This window comes from Aquarana catesbeiana, linkage group LG06, assembly GCF_042186555.1.
Source record: "Aquarana catesbeiana isolate 2022-GZ linkage group LG06, ASM4218655v1, whole genome shotgun sequence".
Lineage (NCBI taxonomy): Eukaryota > Metazoa > Chordata > Amphibia > Anura > Ranidae > Aquarana > Aquarana catesbeiana.
Window position 1 is genome coordinate 19662523 of NC_133329.1, and position 25020 is coordinate 19687542.

General features: G+C 44.6%; 1 protein-coding gene across 1 annotated transcript in view; it reads right to left on the reverse strand.

Moving 5' to 3' along the window:
* LOC141148214 (kinesin-like protein KIF13A) overlaps nt 1–25020 on the reverse strand; it is a 137750-nt gene that overhangs the window by 107875 nt on the left and 4855 nt on the right. The gene's annotated exons all lie outside the window — the stretch shown is intronic.

Sequence of the window (25020 nt, forward strand, 5' to 3'; positions counted from 1 at the left end):
CCTTGTGTACCTTAACTAGTAGTCTGTTTCCTGCCTGACAGGAAGACCAGTGCCCCATAAGGTGTGCAGCCTCTATAAAGAAACAAGTGTACCTGATGGCAGGTGGTTTTCAGTCCGGGTATTCTGACTATTTCCCATCCTTAGGAAAGAGAGGCTTAATGGAGACTGTCTTTGGAGCTGGAGGGGGGCCACTGGGTACCTTAAAACACTATGGAGCTGGAGATACTCAGGATCACATTGGGGGGGGGTCTTGTGCTACATATCAGGGAAGGGGTTAGGAAAGCCAACTTGCTCTGTCCAGTGTCACTTTAAAAGGACAGACAGGTGGGGGTAGTATCCAGGTTGCCTATGAGTCGTAATAGATTGGTGGATGACTCAGTTCCAGGATCGTCAAAAATCTAACTTGCACTGTTCTCATCCCTAATGGCAGGGATGGAACATTGTGCAGATATCACGGTCAATCTGGGTACTATCCTATCAGACTCTACTGGGTTACACCCTGGAGTCCATATTGTTCTGATGGTTTGAGTATGGACAGCCTCAGATGACTGGTACTGATGAGTGCTGGAGTAATGTAGGGGTTGTGCTATAGGAAAAGGCAACAATGCTGGCACAGGAGGGGGTCATGTCTAATGGATGCCGGAGTAGTGTCCCAACTGGTCCTAAACAAAGTTAAAAATACTTGAGACTGGAGACCAGGGTACTGGTGCTGGTATTACATGTCTAATGATGCACTGTTTTCAGCATCAGGTTAAATGGTACTCAGCAGGGTACACTACCTCGGGGAGTCTGTGGTACACCTCCTCTGACCCTTGGCATGGATATAGCATTGTACTCCGATCACCCCTGAAGAAAGGTTTTATAGCAATTGGAAATACAGGACAATCAGCGCAAACTAAGTCAAATAAAGATATGCAAGCTGGACACTAAAGGATACACCAACCTCATTAGGAATCAATTAAACAATTAAGTGCAGCGCAAAAAAAGAAAACATTAAATGAATAACTAATGGAATCTGTATCAATTAGACCGAAAAAGTCCATACAATCAGAAACAGAAAAATCTCTTGATTAAACCCCGATCAGCGGCTTTTCAGCAGATAAAAAATGAAATTATGAGGATGCCCTTACCAGATCAGATGGACCCCTTGTTATAGGGGGTCTAAGAGGCATAAGAGGATCGATCACACTCTGCTCTGCTGGATGTCATCTGCAGGGAAGGCAGCTCCGATTTCCCAGGGTCCAGAACCGGCTGTGAGATCCGTTGTTTAATTCCCAGGATAAGCGGCAATAATTCCCAATGAAAGGGATAAAAAAAAAGATCTAAGGGCAATCCGTTTGCAATATGTTTCCAAGGTTTATTTAGGCACAAGAATAAAAGCGCTCAGCGGCGCTATGTTACATGAAAAAGTAAAACTTTCAAATGGATACTTTCAAATAGATACAATCTGTCCGTGACAGGACAGCTGTTAGCTTGAGATAGCTGCGGGTGATGACAGCGGTAATGCTCTACCCCCGTACGCGGCATTACGTCACTGGGGACTTCGTCAGCGAGGGTAGAGCACGCCCATCACCCGGAGAGATATATACTGTTGCCAAGTAACCGAGGTGAGTGTCAGAGCGCCGGAAAATGGAACCCGGAGCAGAAAAAAACTTCAAGCGCTCAGCGGGGACATCATCCCAGGACTCAGCTTAGAAAAACCTGTGTAAAAACGTAATGTTTGTAGGCATCCCAAGAAATAAAGTGCAGTTTGTGCATGGTCAATATTTAAGGGTGCCAAACGAAAAAATTAAAAGCTGGTAAAACATAATTAAAAATTTTAATTAAAATGTTTTCCAATCAAAAATTTAAAACATTTTTTATATAATAAAAACACCCGCAGCCATCTCTTACAGTCAGTCAGAATTTTTTTTAAAAACACCATAAGGTAACTACAAAGCAACAACATGTACGCTAAGATATGAATCAAGATAAAAAGGGGGGGGGGGACACCACAGCATAACAGCAGAAAATAGGCATTAATCAATGTTTTAAAACTCAGATTAGATTCAATCATTTATTAGAAATGAAACAGTTGAGATCGAATTCCACATTTAATCCTCTAGGGACCGATACTCCGGTTTCCTGTATCCAGAAGGATTCTCTTTGACTGAGTTGCCTTATAAAATTACCCCCCCCTCCAATGTTTTGTAACTTTTTCTATACCACAAAACAACAATTTTTTTGGGTCCCTGTTGTGGCACAATCTAAAATGTTTAGACACAGAGTGAGTTTTATGCCGCGTACACACGGTCGGACTTTTCGTCTACAAAAGTCCGACAGCCTGTCCGACAGACTTTCGACTGACTTTTGGCAGACTTGCGGCAGACTTGCGGCAGACTTTCTTACGAGCGGACTTGCCTACATACGATCACACAAAAGTCCGACAGATTCGTACGTGATGACGTACACCGGACTAAAATAAGGAAGTTGATAGCCAGTAGCCAATAGCTGCCCTAGCGTGGGTTTTTGTCCGTCGGACTAGCACACAGACGAGCGGATTTCTGGGTCCGGCGTAGTTACGGCGTAAAGATTTGAAGCATGTTTTAAATCTAAAGTTCGTCAGATTTGAGGCTGCAAAAGTCCGCTGAAAGTCCGGGGAAGCCCACACACGATCGGATTGTCAGCCAGCTTTAGTCCGTCGGCGTCCGTCGGACTTTTGTAGACGAAAAGTCCGACCGTGTGTACGCGGCATAAAGGCTGATGCCATTCGCTCTGTCCAATGGGCACTTGACAAGTCCACTCTTTCCCCCCAATTGTGTAATTTTATTGTGAGAGCACTTGAGTTTTGTTTAGCCAGAAATTATTTTTGGTATGGGGGCAAATTCTTTTTACAAATCCTCGGTGTAGCCATGGGCTCTCGGTTTGCGCCGAGCGTCGCTAACTTGTTCATGGCACACTGGGAGGAGGAGTTTGTCTTTGGTAGCCGACCGACTCAGTTGATCTGGTACCAAAGATATATAGATGACCTGTTCATGATCTGGGATGGAGACTTAATTAGTCTCCAGTTATTTATGTCCAGGCTTAATGGGAACACCGAGAACATCCACTTGACCTGGAATGCTGATGCCACCAGCATAGCATTTCTTGACTTGGAGATTTTTAAGTATGAGGGCACTTATAGAACTCGCAATTACTGTAAGCCAACTGACAGGAATGGGTATATCCCCCTGGACAGTTGCCACCATATCACATGGCTAATGAATATTCCCAGAGGGCAGTTTATTCGCCTACGGCACAACTGCTTTCTGGACAACGATTATTTCTCTCAGGCTAATATTATGGCAGATAAATTTGTACAAAAGGGCTATACGCGAACTCTCATCACAGATGAATTATTGAAGGTTGGCTCCCTTGACAGATCCACTCTAGTAGGAGACTCCATTAAGAATAAGAACAGTACCCAGGAGGATTCCCAGTTTAGAATAATTCTCGACTACAATATTCAGTACAAGAAAATAGAAAAAATCATCTTAAAACATTGGGACATCCTGAAAAAAGATAATATTCTGGGACCTACCCTCCCAGCACGTCCGAGATTCATCTATAGACGCCTACCTACCCTACGAGACTTACTAGCCACGGGTGTAGTGGACTCCCCTATTATTAAAGAAAACCGCAATTTTAATTTCATGTCTGGTTTTTATGCATGCGACAAATGTCCAGCATGCAGGCACTGTAAATTTAACAACAAAAGGAAAAATAATTTTTTTGCCAATGCTACTGGCAAAACTTACCAAATTAAAAATCTAATCACATGCGACACTGCGACATGCTGCAGTGTGAATGCGGCCTTCAGTATGTGGGGCGAACTTCGAGACCAATGGGAGTCCGCATTTCTGAGCATGTTGGTAACATCAAACGAGGCCTTAAAACTCACTTTGTCTCCAAACATTTTAGAAAAGTTACAAAACATTGGAGGGGGGGTAATTTTATAAGGCAACTCAGTCAGATAGAATCCTTCTGGATACACGAAACCAGAGTATCGGTCCCTAGAGGATTAAATGTGGAATTCGATCTCAACTGTTTCATTTCTAATAAATGATCAAATCTAATCTGAGTTTTAAAACATTGATTAATGCCTATTTTCAGCTGTTATGCTGTGGTGCCCCCCCCCCTTTTTATCTTGATTCATATCTTAGCGTACATGTTGTTGCTATGTAGTTACCTTATGGTGTTTTTAAAAAAAATTCTGACTGACTGTAAGAGATGGCTGCGGGTGTTTTTATTATATAAAAAATGTTTTAAAAAATTTTTTGATTGGAAAACATTTTAATTAAAATTTTTAATTATGTTTTACCAGCTTTTAATTTTTTCGTTTGGCACCCTTAAATATTGACCATGCACAAACTGCACTTTATTTCTTGGGATGCCTACAAACATTACGTTTTTACACAGGTTTTTCTAAGCTGAGTCCTGGGATGATGTCCCCGCTGAGCGCTTGACATTTTTTTCTGCTCCGGGTTCCATTTTCCGGCGCTCTGACACTCACCTCGGTTACTTGGCAACAGTATATATCTCTCCGGGTGATGGGCGTGCTCTACCCTCGCTGATGAAGTCCCCAGTGACGTAACGCCGCGTACGGGGGTAGAGCATTACCGCTGTCATCACCCGCAGCTATCTCAAGCTAACAGCTGTCCTGTCACGGACAGATTGTATCTATTTGAAAGTATCCATTTGAAAGTTTTACTTTTCCATGTAACATAGCGCCGCTGAGCGCTTTTATTCTTGTGCCTAAATAAACCTTGGAAACATATTGCAAACGGATTGCCCTTAGATCTTTTTTTTTATCCCTTTCATTGGGAATTATTGCCGCTTATCCTGGGAATTAAACAACGGATCTCACAGCCGGTTCTGGACCCTGGGAAATCGGAGCTGCCTTCCCTGCAGATGACATCCAGCAGAGCAGAGTGTGATCGATCCTCTTATGCCTCTTAGACCCCCTATAACAAGGGGTCCATTTGATCTGGTAAGGGCATCCTCATGATTTCATTTTTTATCTGCTGACAAGCCGCTGATCTGGGTTTAATCAAGAGATTTTTCTGTTTCTGATTGTATGGACTTTTTTGGTCTAATTGATACAGATTCCATTAGTTATTCATTTAATGTTTTCTTTTTTTGCGCTGCACTTAATTGTTTAATAGGTTTAATAGCAAACCTGGCATCCCCTTACACCTACTGAAACTTCCGTTGGGATTTGGGGAGGAGTTAAAAGTTGGGGTAGTTGGGTAGTTTGGGCAACAGGTAGATAGTGCCAACAGTTTGTGCAGGGCGTGAAGAGAAGGGCCCGGTTTATGATCTAAGGGGAGGAGGGTGGTACAAAAATAATAGCGGCTGGGAATATGGAGCTGGCTAAGGTAACATTTTAGGTGGAGGCGGGGTAGGCTTCCCGGAAAAAAAGTTTTTTAGGGATCACCTAGGTGTGAAAGGAGCCTTAAGGCCACAGCTTTAGTAAACTCCACCCTGTTGCTGCCCTGATGTGGGTAACTATTAAGAGACAGATGTAGAGTATTGTGCGCATTTAAAAAGAGGACCCTAGAACTATATTTTTCTTTTTGTTGTTTTGAGAAAAAGCCTCTAAAATAATTTTGAGCAATAAAATGCAGTTGGGTTTGACTAAATTCTAAAAGTTTTTGGCCACCATTTGTTTTATTTTCTCCTTTTTTTAAAAAATATTTTTTGGTACCCGACTTGTAAATTTTTAGTGACAGTGATCCTGTTTACCTGTTCATCACTAATATGGGAGAGGAGTTACCTATTTTTATTTTTTTGTTCCTCTATTTTTTTTTTTTGCTAAGTTGCTGCTGTAACGGCGGCAAAGTATTATTTTTCAAGGCACTTTATAATAATTTTTCAGGGCAGTTATATATTGTTCGTTTGTTTTTATGAATGCAGATTCAATGCTCTTTGACATCTGGGTTGAAGCAGCATTAAACCTGTATGTTTTTTTTTAATTATTTTTTGCTTTATTTAATTTTTTTTCTCTTCTTTCTCTATCCTACTTTCTTTGTTCCATATTCTTATCTTTAATTACATTAAGTGATAGTACCAGTCCATTAGCTGATAATGTTCTTCTATAGCTTTAACTGGAACTTTTGTTTGAATATCAGAGATGAGCTATGAATTGTAAGGTTTTACCGTTTACCATATTTCAAAGTATCCCTGGACATCCAGGTCTTATGTCTTAATGTAATTCTACCTCCCCTGCCTACTGCTTTAACCTGAGCTCCATGAGCAGGTGTGGTGAACCCAGGGACCTGGTAATAGCAGGCAGTGTTGACTATCCCTACCATCAAGGGCCATGGATGATACTGGCTGTTGCTCGGACTCTGTACCCTGTGGGGATCCCACTTTACTCGTCCACATTACACCCCTTAGAAGCATTTAGTCTTAATGGCCAACCCTCTGCTCCTGTCTGGCATTTCTCCAATATCTGTACACTGACATTCTCCTTTTTTGTATTCATGCACGACTGTCTGGAGGCCCGCCTGACCACCACCTGAAGAAGCAACGACAACCAAGTTATTTCTTGAGACAAATGTGCCACGAATAAGACTCTTCTGAACTTTCCTTCACCATGCTGAAAAGTGCTGTCTCGCGGTCTGATCCAGTCGTTACAATCATTGCACCATATCCCCAAGTTACAGGACTAGATATGCCAGGATCCCGCCATCAATGTTGGAGTTCCGCTCTTCCAAGGCAGGGGGGCGATGAAACATTGCAGTACAGACACTCATCATTTGAATGTGAAGTCCCAAAGGCACCAGGATTTCTTTGCTATCTCAAGTCTACCTTGATGGCTTCTGGCGTGTTCAAGAAAGGAAGAGGAGGCCGTGGTGGTGGTGGGGAAGGGTCGGGGCTTCTGGGCTGTTGTGGGTGGGTACAGAATCATTGAAAGAGAACAACGGGGCGCGTTGGTGCTTGTGTCTCCGTGCGTGCTAGGGTGCGTGTTCCAGGGGGCGCTGGCGTGTCTGGTCTGACCAGCCATGGCATGCAGGGTGGCGTCCGGGCGGATGTGCGTACGCGCGTTCGCCTATGGGCATTACCGCAGGCGTGCCCAGTGGCGTTGGCGTGCAGGCTGGCGTCGTGAGCGTGCTCGGGCGTGTGCGGGGCGCGCGGCGCTTTGGCGAATCCGTGTACGCACGTGCGCGCCGTTTTGGCGCCAATCAGCCTATTTAAGTCTGCCTCTGTCCCTGTTCGGTGCTGACTGATCAACAGCTCTGTGTCTTGTTCCTGTGATCCTCTCTGTGTTCCTGTGTTCCTGAAGTTTGACCCGTTGTGACCCGGCTTGTCTTTGGACCTCCCTTGATTGCTGCCTGAACCCGACCCCGGCTTGTTTGACCTTGTTACTGCCTGCTCCTCTTGTACCGTTGCTGCCAGCCTGCTGCCTACCCCTGCCTGTGTGTGACCACCCTGATAAAGCTCCTGCTCAGCATCAGTTCCAGCTTACCTGAAGCTCTACCAGTTACCTGTAAAACCACCCTGCTCCAGGACTCCACATCAGGACCTCATACCACTCCGCATTCGTGGGCTTCCTGTTTACTCTATCAGGGGCCCCCGAATCGGCTACGTAAGGGAGCCTACCCTCTGCCCTAGCGGACTCACCTGTCTGGTAAGTGTGGGACCTGACAGTATCAGGCAGCCATGACTGAGTCCGGGCAGGGGGCCTCCCCCATGGATGAACTTTGTAGGCACCTTGCGGGCCTCACCCAAGCCGTCAAAAGTCTACAGGAGGGCTATACCAGACTGGAAGGACAGGTCCAGGCCCTCTCAGCCTCTCCTTCGGGAACAGCACCTGCTAATCCTGCCTCAGCTCCCTCTGTAGTAATGCTCCCACCAGAGCCCAGGGTGCCTACACCCGAAAAATTCTCCGGAGATCGTTGCAAGTTTCGGGCGTTCCGCAACGCATGCGAACTCTATTTTGCTCTACAACCCCGTACGTTCTCCCTGGAAGCCACCAAAGTGGGGTTCGTCATATCTCTGCTGTCCGGCGAGCCTCAGACCTGGGCCCACCACCTGCTTGAGCAAAAGGCCAGATCCTTGGATTCCTTAAACGACTTTTTCATAGCAATGTCCCAGTTGTACGAGGATCCCCAGTTAACAGCCACAGCAGAAGCCGCCTTGCACTCCCTTCAACAAGGCCGCAGGGCGGCCGAAGATTACGCCGTAGAATTTAGGCGTTGGAGCTCTGATACGGAGTGGAATGACGCAGCTTTGCGTCACCAATACCGGCTGGGGTTGTCGGACCCTCTTAAGGACGAATTGGCACGGGTAGGGATACCTCAGACACTAGAGGAGCTTATCAACTTGTCAATCCAAATTGACCGCCGCCTCAGAGAAAGATGTTCTGAGAGGTCCGTTGGCCATCCACGCCTCACTTGGATGTTACCCAGGGCTCCCAGTGCCCCAAACCAAGCTCCACCTGTCTCGTCTGTTTCAACCCAGGAGGCTCCTGAGCCCATGCAGCTGGGACTGCTCCGTCCCTCTCTGACCCCAGAAGAGAAGACACGCAGACGCACTCTCAACCTGTGCCTGTACTGCGGAGAGTCCGGACACTTTGCAAGGGCATGTCCCAATAAGAGACGTAAGTGTTTACCGTCCTCTTCGTTGTGTGCACCTGTTTTACCTAGATCCGGTAACCACTTAACACTTTCCGTTGTATTACAGTTACCTGGAAGGAACATCCCAGTACCGGTCATCATTGATTCGGGAGCATGTAGCGGATTCATTGACCGGACCTTCATTAAAAACCATCATATTCCTACTCAAACCAAGGCTCAGGGATTAGCAGTTTTCTTAGCGGATGGCTCCTCTCTCAGCTCCGGCCCTGTTACCCAGGAAACTGTTCCCCTACTTACCACCATTGGCCCGGAACACCAGGAACTTTTACGCTTGGATGTCATCTCCTCTCCCCTCTTCCCAATTATCTTAGGAATGCCTTGGCTACAGGCTCACAATCCTAGTATCAACTGGTCCACGGGCGAAATCCAGTTTTCATCTGAATATTGCAAGCAACACTGTTTACAAGGAACCCCTATGGCTTCCTCTCAATGCCTGTACCTAGACTCGGAAATCAAGTCTTATCAAATTCTCCCCGAACCTTACCGAGATTTCCTGGATGTGTTTAGCAAAAAGGGGGCAGAAACTCTTCCAGTACACAGACCCTATGATTGTCCGATAGAACTCTTACCAGGAACTGAAGTTCCTTTCGGGAGGATTTTTCCTTTAACTGAGCAGGAGCTGGGCACTTTGAAGGTCTATATAGACGAAAACCTGAAGAAAGGATTCATTCGTCCCTCCACTTCTCCAGCAGGTGCAGGCATCTTTTTCGTAGAGAAGAAGGATCACTCCTTACGCCCTTGCATCGACTACCGGGAGCTCAATAAAATTACTGTAACAAACAGATACCCACTACCTCTGGTTCCTGAATTGTTTCAGAGATTAGGATCCGCTACCGTCTTCACCAAGTTGGACCTCCGTGGAGCCTACAATTTAATCCGCATAAGAGAGGGGGACGAATGGAAGACGGCCTTTCGCACTCGATTTGGGCACGACGAGTACCTCGTCATGCCCTTTGGTCTGTGCAACGCGCCGGCCACATTCCAGCACTTCGTTAACAATGTTTTTCGGGACTTTCTTGACCTATATGTCATCGTTTATCTAGACGATATCCTGGTTTTCTCTGCTTCCCTGACTGACCACCGCAAACACGTACGAAATGTACTCACCCGACTTAGACAACATGGGCTTTATGCCAAACTCGAAAAATGTGCGTTCGAGCGCCAATCCATCCAGTTCCTAGGCTTGGTCATTTCCCCTGACGGTATCAAGATGGATCCGCAAAAAGTATCCGCTATCTTGGATTGGCCTGCACCTATAGACAAGAAGGGAGTACAGCGCTTTATTGGCTTTGCTAATTTCTATAGGAAATTCATTAAAGGATTCTCTTCAATTATCACTCCCATTACGGAACTTATCAAACAAGGAACCCGGTTCTGCTGGACCCCCCAGGCGCAAGTGGCCTTCGAAAGACTCAAAGCTCTGTTTACGTCAGCCACTATCCTCAAACATCCCAACCCTGCCTTACCTTTTGTCTTGGAAGTAGATGCTTCCGAAGTCGCGGTTGGAGCCGTACTCTCACAAAGACAAGGTGTCAAAGCACTCCTGTACCCTGTGGGATTTTTCTCACGTAAACTCTCCCCTTCCGAGAGAAATTATGATGTGGGAGATCGGGAACTTCTAGCCATTAAAGCAGCTCTGGAGGAATGGCGCTATCTCCTGGAAGGTGCAGCTCACCCCATTTTGGTCTACACGGACCATAAAAATCTAGAATACTTAAGGACAGCCAAGAGACTGAAACCCCGGCAGGCCAGATGGGCACTTTTTTTTTCCCGATTTATTTTTCATATCACCTACAGACCCGGATCCAAGAATGTCAAATCTGACGCCCTTTCCCGAATGTTTCTTGATTCAGAGAAGACCCTGTCTCCAGACACCATTCTCCCCTCTGAGAATTTCCTGATCTTACAGGAGGATCTAATCTCTCAGATCAGACGATCCTCTATGGGAATGTCACCACCTGCTGAAGCTTGTACCAAAGATGGTCTGTTCTGGTATAAAAATAAAATTGTGGTCCCCGAGGAGCTAAAGGTACGAGTATTAAGCTTATGCCATGATCACAAACTGGCCGGTCACTTCGGCACACGGAAGACAATTGATCTTGTCCAACGCACCTTTTGGTGGCCCCACCTGACCAAGGATTGCAAGGAATATGTTGAGTCCTGTAATACTTGCGCCAGAAGCAAGAGTAGCCGGGCAAGAGCTTGGGGTCTGTTGAGACCATTACCAGTCCCAGAGAGACCATGGGCCATGATTTCAATGGACTTTATTGTCGAACTCCCTCCATCAGAAGGTTTTTCTTCCATTTTCGTTGTAGTAGACAGGCTGTCTAAAATGGCTCATTTCCTCCCCATGAAGGGCACCCCTTCGGCTATGGAGACTGCTACCATCTTTATTAAGGAGATCATCAGACTGCATGGAGTACCAACCAATATAGTTTCTGACAGAGGTGTCCAGTTTACCTCTAGATTCTGGAAAGCCCTTTGTGGTGCTCTGGAAATCGAATTATCATTCTCTTCGGCCTATCATCCCCAGTCAAATGGACAAACCGAGAGGACGAATCAAACCTTAGAGCAGTACCTCCGCTGTTTCTCTGCATTCTCGCAGGATGACTGGGCTTCCCTGCTCCCCATCGTGGAGTTCTCTTATAACAACTCACTACACTCAGCTACCAATCAGTCACCGTTTTATGCCAACTATGGTTTCCACCCATCCTTCTTGCCTGGATCTATTCCCGAATGCCCTGTTCCTGCAGTATCCGAAACTTTGGACTTTTTCTCAAACAATAACAAATTGCTGCAGGATACCATGACTAAAACTCAAGAAGATTATAAAAGAATTTTTGACAGGAAGAGACGGGGAGAACTTGTTCTGGAACCGGGCAATTCTGTCTGGTTATCTACTGCTAACCTTAAGTTGGCCTGTCCGTCCAAAAAACTGGGTCCTAAATATTTGGGTCCTTTTCCGATTAAAAGAAAAGTCAACAATGTGGCATATGAACTTGACCTTCCTAACTCCCTGAGGATACACCCAGTCTTCCACGTGTCCCTCTTGAAGCCGGTTACTCCCAACTCTTTTTCTGGCCGTAGTATTGGGCCACCCAAACCTATCTTGGTTAACAGCGAGGAGGAGTTCGAGGTGGAGGCAATTTTGGATTGCAGAAGAAGACGCAATCAGATTCAATATCTGGTAAAATGGAGGGGCTATGGACCCGAGGACAATTCATGGGAGCCAGAAAGTAACCTGCATACTAGAAAACTTCTTCAGTCTTTTAAAACTTCTCATGCCGCAAAGATGGCCCAGCTGGGCATCCGGAGTCTGCCCTTGAGGAGGGGGCACTGTCAGAGAGGTTACCTGATTGGGCGCCGGTGCGCGCCGGGGCGCGTTGGTGCTCGTGTCTCCGTGCGTGCTAGGGCGCGTGTTCCAGGGGGCGCTGGCGTGTTTGGTCTGACCAGCCATGGCGTGCAGGGTGGCGTCCGGGTGGATGTGCGTACGCGCGTTCGCGCGCGTTCGCCTATGGGCATTACCGCAGGCGTGCCCGGTGGCGTTGGCGTGCACGCTGGCGTCGGGAGCGTGCTCGGGCGTGCGCGGGGGCGCGCGGCACTTTGGCGAATCGGCGTACGCACGTGCGCGGCGTTTTGGCGCCAATCAGCCTATTTAAGTCTGCCTCTGTCCCTGTTCGGTGCTGCCTGATCAACAGCTCTGTGTCTTGTTCCTGTGATCCTCTCTGTGTTCCTGTGTTCCTGAAGTTTGACCCGTTGTGACCCGGCTTGTCTTTGGACCTCCCTTGATTGCTGCCTGAACCCGACCCCGGCTTGTTTGACCTTGTTACTGCCTGCTCCTCTTGTACCGTTGCTGCCAGCCTGCTGCCGACCTCTGCCTGTGTGTGACCACCCTGATAAAGCTCCTGCTCAGCATCAGTTCCAGCCTACCTGAAGCTCTACCAGTTACCTGTAAAACCACCCTGCTCCAGGACTCCACATCAGGCCCTCATACCACTCCGCATTCGTGGGCTTCCTGTTTACTCTATCAGGGGCCCCGAATCGGATACGTAAGGGAGCCTACCCTCTGCCCTAGCGGACTCACCTGTCTGGTAAGTGTGGGACCTGACATCTAGATTGAACTTCAGGGGGGACTGTGGTGGAGATTTGGGCCCTGAAGGTGATGGACTTTATTATTATTGTGACTTACAGTGACCTTTCAATGACTATAGTTTGAGAACATGTTTAGAATCAACAGAGACATCTTACCCTGCTGTGGAATGTTATCTGGAGTAGCTATCTGACCATTTGATAGTACAGTGTCACTTTAAAGGAGGTGGGAGGTGGGAAGGGAACAGGAATAACCTGGTCATGATATGGTAGCTGGTAAGAGAGCCCCCCACCCCCATTGACTCAATGTAGCAGCTTTAGCATATGGAGGGGGGGGTTACAAGTGTGTGTATATATTGCAACACAGATCACTGCCCATTCTCTTGTGTGCTGATAGTCTAGATGAAGGATGGTTACGTAAGACTTCTCTATACAATGTATCTCTATTATCTTATGTCTCTTTTCTTTTCTATCTATTTCTAACTTTTTCTACTGTAGGATTTTGCATTAATATATTATTAATCTCTAGCTAGCATGTTTATGACCATTATAGCAATATTTTGTATCACTGGTAATGTCTTTTTTACGGTTGTATCCTCCACGTTGTATTTGGTAATCTCTAACGTTCCTTTTCTGTATAAATAAATTTAATTGTTTATCTTTTCGCACTGTTATCATTCGTTTTTAATTCTTATATAGGAAAAGGTTTAATCACTCCATATAAGTGAGGTAGGTATAAAAATCTCCTTAGCAGCATGTGACCTGGTACGGTTCAGGAGGGGGGGCACTCTCTCATCCCCCCTCTTTACCTGCTGCCTGCCAGGTTGCGTGCTCGGATAAGGGTCTGGTATGGATTTTGAGGGGGACCCCTACGCCATTTTAAAAAAAAAATTGGCACAGGGTTCCCCTTAAAATCCATACCAGACCTGAGGGGTTTGGTATGGATTTTGAGGGGGACCCCTACACCATTTTTTTAAAATTTGGCACAGGGTTCCCCCTAATTTCCATATCAGACTCGAAGGGCCAGGTATGGATTTTAGGGGGACCCCCACACAATTTTTTTTTAATTTTGGTTCGGGGTTCCCCTTCTTATTCATACCAGACACAAAAGGCCTGGTAATGGACTGGGGGGGGAATCCCATGCTCTTTTTTTCATTGATTTTTATCTACATTGCCGAGACCCGACAATTCATTACAGCCGCATTCAGTTTAAAATGACAATTTTTCCTTTAGAAATGTCATTTTGCTGTGGTATTGTTCTAAACACGGGAAAAATGCTCCACTTTACAGGCATATTATAGACACCCCCCAGACACAATATTTAAAGGAATATTTCATTTTTATTGTTTCACTTTAAGCATTAAAAAAATCACTTCTCCCTAAAAAACGTCTTTTTTTTTTTTTTAAATTGCATTGATCCATGTCCCCTGGGGCAGGACCCAGGTCCCCAAACACTTTTTATGACAATAACTTGCATATAAGCCTTTAAAATTAGCACTTTTGATTTTTCATGTTAGTGTTCCATAGACTTTAACGGTGTTCGGGCGGCGTTCGACTTATCTCTGGATAGGCCCTCAGACAGCTTATCAGCTAGATGTCCCCAGGATAGGCCTCAGACTTCCAGCCTGGCAGCTTAGGGCTGCACAACACATGTCCACCCAGACAGCCAACCAGGTGGCACAGAACCCCGATCACCTGACTCCACCCAAATAGATAGGTTCTCTCAGCAAGGCAAGGGACCCAAGAAAATCCCTGCCCATTGGCTGAGACACCCCATTCATTCCTAATCTGTCCTTGCAATGCCCTTGTCCTATCTAATGTCACCAGATACCCAGCCATCTAGCGACAGAAGAGAGAAGTGCAGCAATTCCAGAATTAGGGAGAAATCAATTGACCTCCTAGCAATTGGCCAAGGCAACTATCACTTGGCAAATAAATTTAATAGCAAACCTTGCCTAAACATCAGGGTGCTACATAGCTCTTACCTCGGATGGGGTCCTTTGACATATCAACAACATACATATAGCTGGGTGGACTATTGGATAACACAGAATTGCATTATCCCTATATAGAATTCATCACCATATCTCCAAAAAAAAATAGGACTTTAATTATGCCTTTGGTATTGACATCTACAATGACCACTGAGTATTAAAAAGTTTATTATTTTGTATTACATATTTACAGTAGTTAAAAAACATCCCACACAATGATTTTAAAAAAAAAAACACACACTTTTTGTACAAAAGTATATAAATTGATAACCGCAGTCTAATGCCCCGTACACACGGTCGGACTTTGTTCGGACATTCCGACAACAAAATCCTCTGATTTTTTCCGACGGATGTTGGCTCAAACTTGTTTTGCCTACACACGGTCGCACAAAGTTGTCGGAATTTCCGATCGCCAAGAACGCGGTGACGTCAAGCACGTACGACGAGACTAGAAAAGGCCAGTTCAGAACCAAGCGAGGTACCCTTTGGGCTCCTTTTGCTAATCTCGTGTTAGTAAAAGTTTGAGAGACGATTCGCGCTTTTTCATACTCGTGGCTTTCAGATCGTTTTCTGCCGTTCAGTTTGTGCTTGTGGGTTTGTATCTGCTCTTCAGTGCGTGCAGTCAGTTCGTATTGGAGTTTTCTGTGCGATCTTGTCCGCTCGTTGCTGTTTTTCAGGTCGCTCTTCACAGGCCTTGCTGTTCTTCAGTGCGTTCTGTTACTTCGTTCTGAGCAGCCGACCGTTTTCTAGCCATGTTGCGTATGCGTACTCCTCATAGAGTTCGTGCTGTGCGGGGGCTTGGTGTTGGGGTCCTGACCTTGACACAAGTCCAGTCCATGAACAGGGTGGGGAGGAGTTCATGGACCAAGAATTGGTTGCTTCAGTGTGACCAATTCTGTCATATGCCTTTGCTCAGTGAGATCCGTGAGAATAATCCTGATGATTTCAGGAACTTTCTCAGGATGACGGACCCCGTATTTCACAGTTTGTTGGCTTTGCTGACCCCCTATATCAGCAGGCAGGATACCTGCATGAGGCAAGCCATCACTCCGGAACAGAGGGTTTTTAATTACCGGCTGGCCAGAGCCCGAAGAGTGGTGGAGAACACATTTGGAATCCTGGCCAGCCGGTTCCGATTATTTATGACACCCATCCATATGGCGGAGTATAAACTGAACCATATAATACTTGCCTGCTGTGTTCTCCATATTTTTCTACGAAAACATTCAGCCAACTATGCTGGCTCAGTTGGGCCTGAGGCCGGAATCCCAAATACATCAACAATGACGGCACTTGAAAGCGGCCGTCCTGGCTTGCCCTCCCTGAATGCCCGTGATGTCCGGTTACGATACCTGGAGTTCTTTGCGGGTAGGGGGGCTATCAATATGCCAGACAATATGTGACACCTTTTTCAAATAAAAAACAACCAAAAGAAATTCTTGGTGGACATTTACTGCTTGTGTTTGTTTTAGCTGACCCTGACAGAAATGTGTTGAGTGCAGAAAATGTCGTGATTGGGTAACCTTATAAAAAACAGTGTTGGCTGGTACTTCCTAAATGCAAAAACACATTTCACTACAAGTGCACTTGCAACTGCACTGAACCTGCACTTGTAGTGCAAAGAGGATTTGCCCTTAGGAAATAACCCCCATTTGTGCATAAAACAACAATTACATCACCCCAAAAGTGTTGTAGTGTTGAGACAATAATCCACACATTCTTGAGTAAGGCACTTTTTTATACCTGCACAATCACATGCGCATTTACCAAAGGTTTTTAAAACAAACCAACATGTTTGTTGTATAACAATGTTTGCAGTAGCATTATGAAAAATCAAAATATCCATTTCAGATAAAACAGGCCTGTGTAAAACCAACATGAAAGCCAAAAAACTTGAACTTACAAAGTTCACATTAGGTAAAACCTGAAGGCTATATCAGACATCAGTATTTAGGAACTGGGTTTGATATGGCGTTCAGATGGGGGGAAATCACCCCTGGAAAAGCCAAATTTGGAAGATGCACACCAATTTACGAATGTCAACATGTGCTATCTGCCATCAGGGGGGATCAAGGGACGTGTTTGGGGGGAGCAAGCCCTTCCTCAACGCTACTTTATAATTGAGGAAGGGGTTGCCCCCCCAAAACGCGTCCATTGATCTCCCGTGATGGCAGATAGCACATGTTGACACACTGTGTGCATCCTCCAAAATTGGCTTTTCTAAACATTGAAAAAAGTTTGGTACGATAAAACAGGTGATTTTGTGGGGTTTAAATTCGCCCCAAAACATCAATGATGTTATTATTTTTTTTAATAACATCAGTGATTTGTTGCTGGATGTTTTGCAATTGGAGATTACACCCCATGATCTCCCCTATTAGTATCTGGGCACTTTCAGATGTAAAGCGTTCTGGATCCCTCACATCACGATCACCTAAAAAGAGATAAAGAACAAAAAAAAAGGTCTCAAAAATCTGCCACCAGCCATCTCTTTTACCTGAGTCTGTGGTCGCAGACACTCACCTGTTGTGGTGCCAATCTCCACCACGTCTTCTTCTTCCTCCTGCTCAGCTTCTTGGGTTGGTGGTATTTCAACTTCTTCCAGGGGGGGGGGGGTTTCTGGTCTCCTGGGATGAGGGGTGTCCGAGTCTTTTCTCCCCTATGTAAAACAAAAATGGTATACTTAGCACACAGATATTTGATGGCAGAACTATAGAAATAGGAAACATTGCTTGGAAGTGGGGTACAATTGTCTATTTTAGCCGAGTTCCAAGATGTATATTTTTTATTGCCCTTTGTCAAGCTGCAATACTTTACCTGTTTGGTACAAGCTTCACAGATGGAGACCCCCCTATAGTATACACTGGAGCACCTGTGTGACCCCCTAATAAAAATGGTGTTCTTGTGTCCCACACTAGTGCTCCAGTGTCCAGATGTGAAAACAGCTGCTCAGTGTCCTCTCCTTACACACAATCTAGTTTGCATTTCATTCTAGTAACAAACCCATCTACACAAACAAATATTTGGCATCCAAGTAGGCCCAAAAAAATGTGTGAAAATGCATATGGCCTAAACAATGGTGTTCTAGGGGCCGAAAGAAAAATGTTTGATATGAACGAATAATGGGCCATGAACATTAAAGTTGACCTTTTTAAACGTTACAATTACTAAAAGCATATGGAGCAGAATGAACGTAATAAAGACAGAAAGAATAGGAACACAGCACAACTACTTACTTTTTTGCAGCACTCTCCGGATCTTTCCGTACTGCTCTGGCTCTCTCAACTTCAGGTCCGACCACCGCTTCCTGAGCTGATCTTTTGATCTTCGTACCCTGAAATTCCTCTCCAGACTCCGGACCACTTTACCAATGATTTTGGCCTTTCTGATGTTGGGGTGGGGGTAAGGCCCATATTTTCCGTCATAGTCGGACTTCTTCATGATGTCGACCATCTCCAACATCTCCCCAAACGACATATTTGTGGCCTTAAAACGTCTCCTTCTGGATCGGGACGTGCCTGGATCCGCCCTTTCCTCCTCCTCCTCCTCCTCGTTGCTACAATTAGCCCGCACCTGCTGTATGTCCACCATCATGCTCTTCCCCCACTGCGCCAAGCGAAAAGGGGCGGGGAATACACTAGAAAGAACGTCAGGGGCGGGCGGACTTACACGCATGCGCAGTGTATATAAAGCGTAACACGCGTGCGTATTACGTTTGATCTGTGAGCGGAGGAAGGAGCATTGAACGCGGCGATCGTAAGAACGAAGGTAAGAGACAAACTTGGGCCTATACTGCTTCTATAGATTGAGGCCTATATTGTAACAAGATTAGGAGAGTTTGGTGTGACATTAGGCTTTGTCTTGTGTTGTGTCTTGCAGTGAACATGGATATGGTACTGGAAGATCAGGACTTCATTTCAGTCTTCATAGAGATGCTAAGGGAGCTGCCCTGTCTGTGGGAGATTAAACACCCCCATTACAAGAACCAAGCAAAGAGGAAGGCAGCACTGGAGCAATTGTGTGAAATTGTGAAGCAGGTGATCCCCACGGCAGACATCACTTTTTTAAAGATTTTCATTGGTGGCCTGAGGAGCACATATCTGAGGGAGCGCAATAAAGTCCTGGATTCACAGAGATCCGGAGCAGCAGATGACATCTATGTCCCCAGGATGTTGTACTACGACAGGCTGCACTTTCTGGCAGGCCAGACTGAACCCAGGCCATCCCTCTCCAGTCTTCCTTCCACGCTTCCTTCCCCCCCGGCTGAGGCTTCTGACGCCCAACCTGGGCCTTCCAGGCCGCATGTGGAGGAGCCCAGATTGAGCCAGGTATAGCATTCCTCTAACTATTTCTGCTTGTCCAATCAATGATGTTAACTAGATGTTAGTTGGGAGTACTAATTTATGATTGTGATTGATGATGCAAAAACTAAAACCATGTCCCTTTTTCATACACAGGGAAGTCTCAGCCAGTAGGTGGCTGATCTGCAGGTCCCTCCACCCCCCCTGGAAACAGAAAGTGGCAGAAGGAGGAGTACCCTAGAGGAGGCTGCTATCAGATTTTTTTGTAGGGCTACAGAGGTCCTGGGAGCACCACACACCAGGCAGGAGAACCTTGCTGCATTCATAGCCTATAAAATGCAGAGGATGGAGGAGGGCCAAAAAGCCATGTGTGAGGCCCTCATATCAGAGGCTCTGGCTAAAGGTGTGAGGGGCCAAATTACACCTCACACACAGCTTTGGGATGGTCCTCCTCCTCCTCCTGCAGGTCCTACTCCTCCTCCAGGTCCTACTCCTCCTCCTGCCACATCTCCAACTGCACAGCCACAGCCCGGAAGGAAGTGTGAAAGGAAGACCAGACAGTGAGGACCCTGGATCCAGTCTGGTCGGCCAAAAGATGCAGCCTCTTGTGGTACCACAGCCTGGGGACACTGATGTCATCTGCTGCTATCCGGATCTCTGTGAATCCCGGACCAGACTGCCCTCCCTTACATATGGACTCCTCAGGCCACCAATTTTGAGGTTTAAGAATTGATGTCTGCCGTGGGGGTCCCAGGCTTCACTAATTTCTCCTGTTGATCCAGTGTTGCCTTCCTCTTTGTTTGGTTCTGAGCCCTTAATAAAGGATTTTTGTTTTGAATTATACTCTCCTATGTGTTTTACTTCAAAAATGATGGTTTGTTTGTGAGGATTCAGGTACATTTCTAATATACAATGTGAAATGAACAAGGGACACCAACAACAAAAAATCTCATGGAGATTAAATAATAAAAGATATCAATGGTGTTGGGGTAACTTGCCACACAAAACACACACAAAAATATTCTGGAGTAAAAATAAAAATAACATTGAACAAAGATCAGCCTTGGAAAAAATCCAAACATTAAAGAAAAAAAAAGGCTTAAAAACAAAAAAAAAAACATAAAAAATATAAAACTGTCAGATGTGACAACTAATAACAATATATTGGGGGAATCCCACTAAAAAAACACAAATAAAACTTTGTGAGAAGTGTGTGTGAATATGAGCATCAAAACGACTTAATTCTTGTCACATTATAAAGAAGAAGAGAGTGCGCTGTATTAAACCATTTTGAACATTGCAGCGTGACGAAAGTGCTGTATCCATTACGAACGCTAAGTTTACCAGAACGAGCTGTCCCGTGTCGGAATTTCTTCTGAGCATGCGTGGCACTTTGTGCGTCGGAACAGGCCACACACGGTCGGAATTGACGCGATCGGATTTTGTTGTCGGAAAATTTTATCTCCTGCTGTCCAACTTTGTGTGTCGGAAAATCCGATGGAAAATGTCCGATGGCGCCCACACACGGTCGGAATTTCCGACAACACGCTCCGATCGGACATTGTCCATCGGAAAATCCGACCGTGTGTATGGGGCATAAGCGTTTCAAGGGAGTCCCTGCTTCCTCAGGACTCTTCAAGTCTCATAAACACATCAGAAGGATTAAGAGCAATACAACTGTAAAAAGTCATATTCTCAACAATTTAATCATTTCAGTAAAAAGTGGCAGAATAACAGTTATAATAAATGAATACAATGCACTCTGCCCTAGACATCAGAAAGAAAAGGGGGAGAAAAATAAAATAATACAAAAACCATGAATGCAGGACACGCATACTCACATACATGTCTGGGACAGGAAGTGAAGGATGAGTTAGTAAGGTGGGAGGATTGTGAGCATGGGTGTTTTGCATTAGTGGTTTTTGTATTTATTTATTCTTTTTTTCTGATTGTTTTTTTTTTTTTCTTCAATTGTTGTGATTATCATTTTTTACAGTTATATTGCTTTCAACAATCCTTCTGATGTATATATGAGACCAGAATGAGTCATGAGAAACCTTTGAAATGCATAAACTGGTTCTCAAAGTATACAGTGTACTTTTGTACATTAATTGTGTTTTTAAAAAAATCATTGTATGGGATGTTTTTATATAAATATGTAATAAAAATATTAATCTTTTATTACTCAGTAGTCTTTGTACATGTCACTATCAAAGGCATAATTAAAGTCCCATTTTCCTTGAGATATGGTGATGAAGTTTTTTGACATGCCCCTACTTACCTGAAGTGGTAATGCAAAGTCTTCTTTCTGGTGGAGTACTGTACACCTAATGTTCCTTAACTTAAATTTCCTTGCTTATTGTCCTTAATGCCTGTTTGTGGGAGGCAGTTAATGTGACCTTCCGTCCTACTTCCTCACCTAACTGGAGCCCCCTCTAGGCTTTTGGTGAGTAAGTACACTTCTATATCCTGGTGGTGCTTTGAATTTTTTGCCTTTTTATGTTTAATTTTTGTGATCATTATTTGTTTGGATTACCTTGTATGTGAATATCGCTCATTAATAACCCGTTATCCACAGAACATTTTTTAAACCATCCTTTCCAATTTAATTCCCTCCCTCTATTTTCCTCTTTTCGTCTATCCTCCCCCTTTCTCCCCCAGGGTACCCTCCTGATACATTTAGTAATCCTATATTTACTGTAAGATTGCTAAATACAGCTGTACTTTCCCTCAATGCAAAGGGCTTCAACTCCCCTTTTAAGCATAGCAAAGATTTCCATTCCTTTAAAATCCTCGAAGCTGAGATTGTTTGCCTCAAAGAGATGCATTTCTCCCTCTACTCTTCCCCAAAGTTTTTTATCTCTCCTGTTCCTCAAGTTTTTCTTTGCGAGTGACATAACCAATCACTGAGGAGTTTTAATAGGTTTTCACAGATCAGCTAATTTTAAAGCCCAGCACACTGTCTTGGATCCTGCAGGTAGGTACCTGCTGTTACAGGGCCTTGTAAATGATTTGAAAATCATTATAGTATGTTACTGTGCTCCCAATAGAGATCAGATCACTTTCTTCTTTCACCTACTATGAGTAATAGATATGCATTCAAAGGGAATGCTCATTATTTGTGGGGATTCTAATCTTACCTTGCGGCAAACCTTAGATAAAACTGAAGTTCTCCAACACCTGCGTTCAACAGCCTCTAAATTCCAGTCCCTCCTCATTCAGTACCAGCATGTTGATATATGGAAGGAATACAGTTTTACTAAATATAAAAATACATTCCATTCCCAATCACACAATTCTTTTTTCGGGATCATATCTTTATTTTGCAAGCTTCAATCCCATTTATCACACCTTTAGAGATCCACCAGGTTTCTTGACTGGATTATAGTGCAGTCCTACTTCACTTATTTTCCCTCTTGAGAAAATCCTCACAACTCTCTTGGTCACTCAATGAATCCTTCCTGTCTGACCCATCAGTTGCTTTCTCCCTCTGTCTAGCCATCCAAGATTACATCTCCATAGCTCTGTAACTCTCAACTGTCCCTTAATTGGAACCAAGTTCCTCTGTCCCTCCTTCCTCCTCATTTGTCCCACATTTTGGTCTGATCTATATATTTGTATATAAAATACACTTTTTATTTATCAAATAATGTTTCCCAGTGCTAAACCTTTCATGCAATTTCTAAACTGCTGCGTTAGCAAATATTAAAAGCCAAAATAAAGAAATAGTAGTGTTAAAAAAGCACTTGTGAGTTTAACCAATCAGTTTTTATAATTCTCCTTTAAGGACAGCATGGCAGGGGGTCCTATGCCTACACACTTTTTCTAATAGCTATGAGTAAGCGCTCCGCAGAGCGTGAAATGCGTTAGCTGATTATCTGTACATTCTATCCATGGTGCTTTGTACATGATTTGTTCCTGATTTTACAATAAAGAAATTTCGTTGGATTATATTCTCCTGGTGTGCGGCTGTCTGGACTTTTTTCTTCCCTCACAACACTTTTTCTAATAGTTGTCCCTCGTTCCCATCTCTGAAAGATGGGAGATATGCATCTCGCTTAACACGACTCCTGATACACTGTACCTCCAACACACTATGGGAGGCACATAAGCTTGTCCTTAGGGGCCATTGCATACAACTTTCTACTCAGGCTAAAACTCTAAACAACACCTTCATCACAAACTAGAAGCAGCCTTTCAACAGCCTTGGCTTTTTAAACTCATCCCAGAAGGAGAAGATTTTAAAGAAAAAATCCATGCTAAAAACTAGAAGACAAGCATGGAATTCGCCCCAGATCCAAACCTGAACTTATTTTGAGAATGGAGCTTGGCTAGTCAGGAAAAGGAGGGATAAGCATGAACTACACCAGGTCACATGCCCTTAACATGGGGAGGATATCATGCCAAGGGGGACACCCTGGCAAAGCACCTTGTCACCACGTTGATGAGAAAAAAGGCCCCTTCCCCACAACTCTGGCTCATTGGTTGTGGGGATCTTCTGGTGGGGGCCTTTTCAAAATCTGGGAGCCCTTTTAAAATTAAGGAGGCCCCCAGATACTGCCCTCATGTGCATGAGTACTTAGCTACAAAAACAAGGTAGCAGTTTCCACAGGAATTCTCTGCTGACACCAGAAAAAGCCAGGAGGGGCATAAGCCACTGCTTGTTAGGGTGCTGATGGCCACAGGATTCCAAACAACCAGGCTGAGGGAAGCTGTCACATTTATCAGTGGTAGTATCTCTGCTAAGTTTATCACTTTTCACTGAAACTGAATGTTCCATTTGGCTGAACACCAATTTTGTTCTGCCAAATCAAAATTTGTATCGGACATAGATTCAGAGTCCAGCTCAGAATTAAACTACACCTTAGTGGGTATGATGCAGAGAGTAAATATATCTCCAGTCATAGCTCAGCCAATGGCAGCAGAAGCTGCAGCCAATAAGAGGATCAAACTCTACTGTGATTCTCCTATTAATTGTGCCAGAATTAAGTTTCCATAAGACTAACAAGCAAATAACAAACAAATGAGCGCCATTGCCCTCAGGCCCAAGAGCAGCCCTGCTAGCTGCTTTGATGGTAGTTACGCACTAATTTGGATTTTCAAGCCATAACTTCATGTGTTCAACCTTTTTCATGCTGTGTGGCAACATTGCATCAAAATTGAGCCATCAATCAAAATATTGTAGTTTAACCTAGCTACATTGTTACCTAGTCAGTAAGGTTAAAAAAAATACACCAGTCCATCCAGTTCAACCTGTGGTGTGTGAGTGTGTCTTTATGTCAGTAGTACATCGTATATCCCTGTATGTTGTTATTGTTAAGGTGCCCATCTAATAGTTTTTTGAAACTAGCAACACTCCATGCTGATACCACTGCTTGTGGAAGAGAATTCCATATCCTTACCGCCCTGACAGTAAAGATCCTCTTTAAGGTTAAACTGCTTCAGTTTAAGGTTAAATCGCTATCATATCCCCTCTCAAGCGTCTCTTCTCCAGAGAGAATAAGTTCAATGCTTGTAGTCTTTCACCATAACTGAGATCCTCCATCCATCCTTTACTGTATTTGCTTCATTGCCCTTCTCTGAACTCTCTCTAGTTCCAGCACATTCTTTCTGAGGACTGGTGCCAGGAAATGGAAAGCATACTCCAGATGCAGCCGCACCAGAGTCTTGTAGAGTGGAACAATTATTGTTTTATCTCTGGAGTGAATCCCCTTTTTAGTGCATGCCAATATTCTGTTGGCTTTGCTTGCAGCAGCTTGGCATTGCATGCCACTGCTGAGCCTGTCATCTACTAGGACCCCCAGATCTTTTCTCCATTCTGGATTCCCCAAGAGGTTCTCCCCTAGTGAGAAATTTGCGTTTGTATTTTTAGCACCCAAATGCATTACTTTACATTTTTCAACATTAAACCTCTTTTGACATGTATTTGCCCAACCCATTATTTTATTTAGGTCTTCTTGTAAGTTATTGCATGGT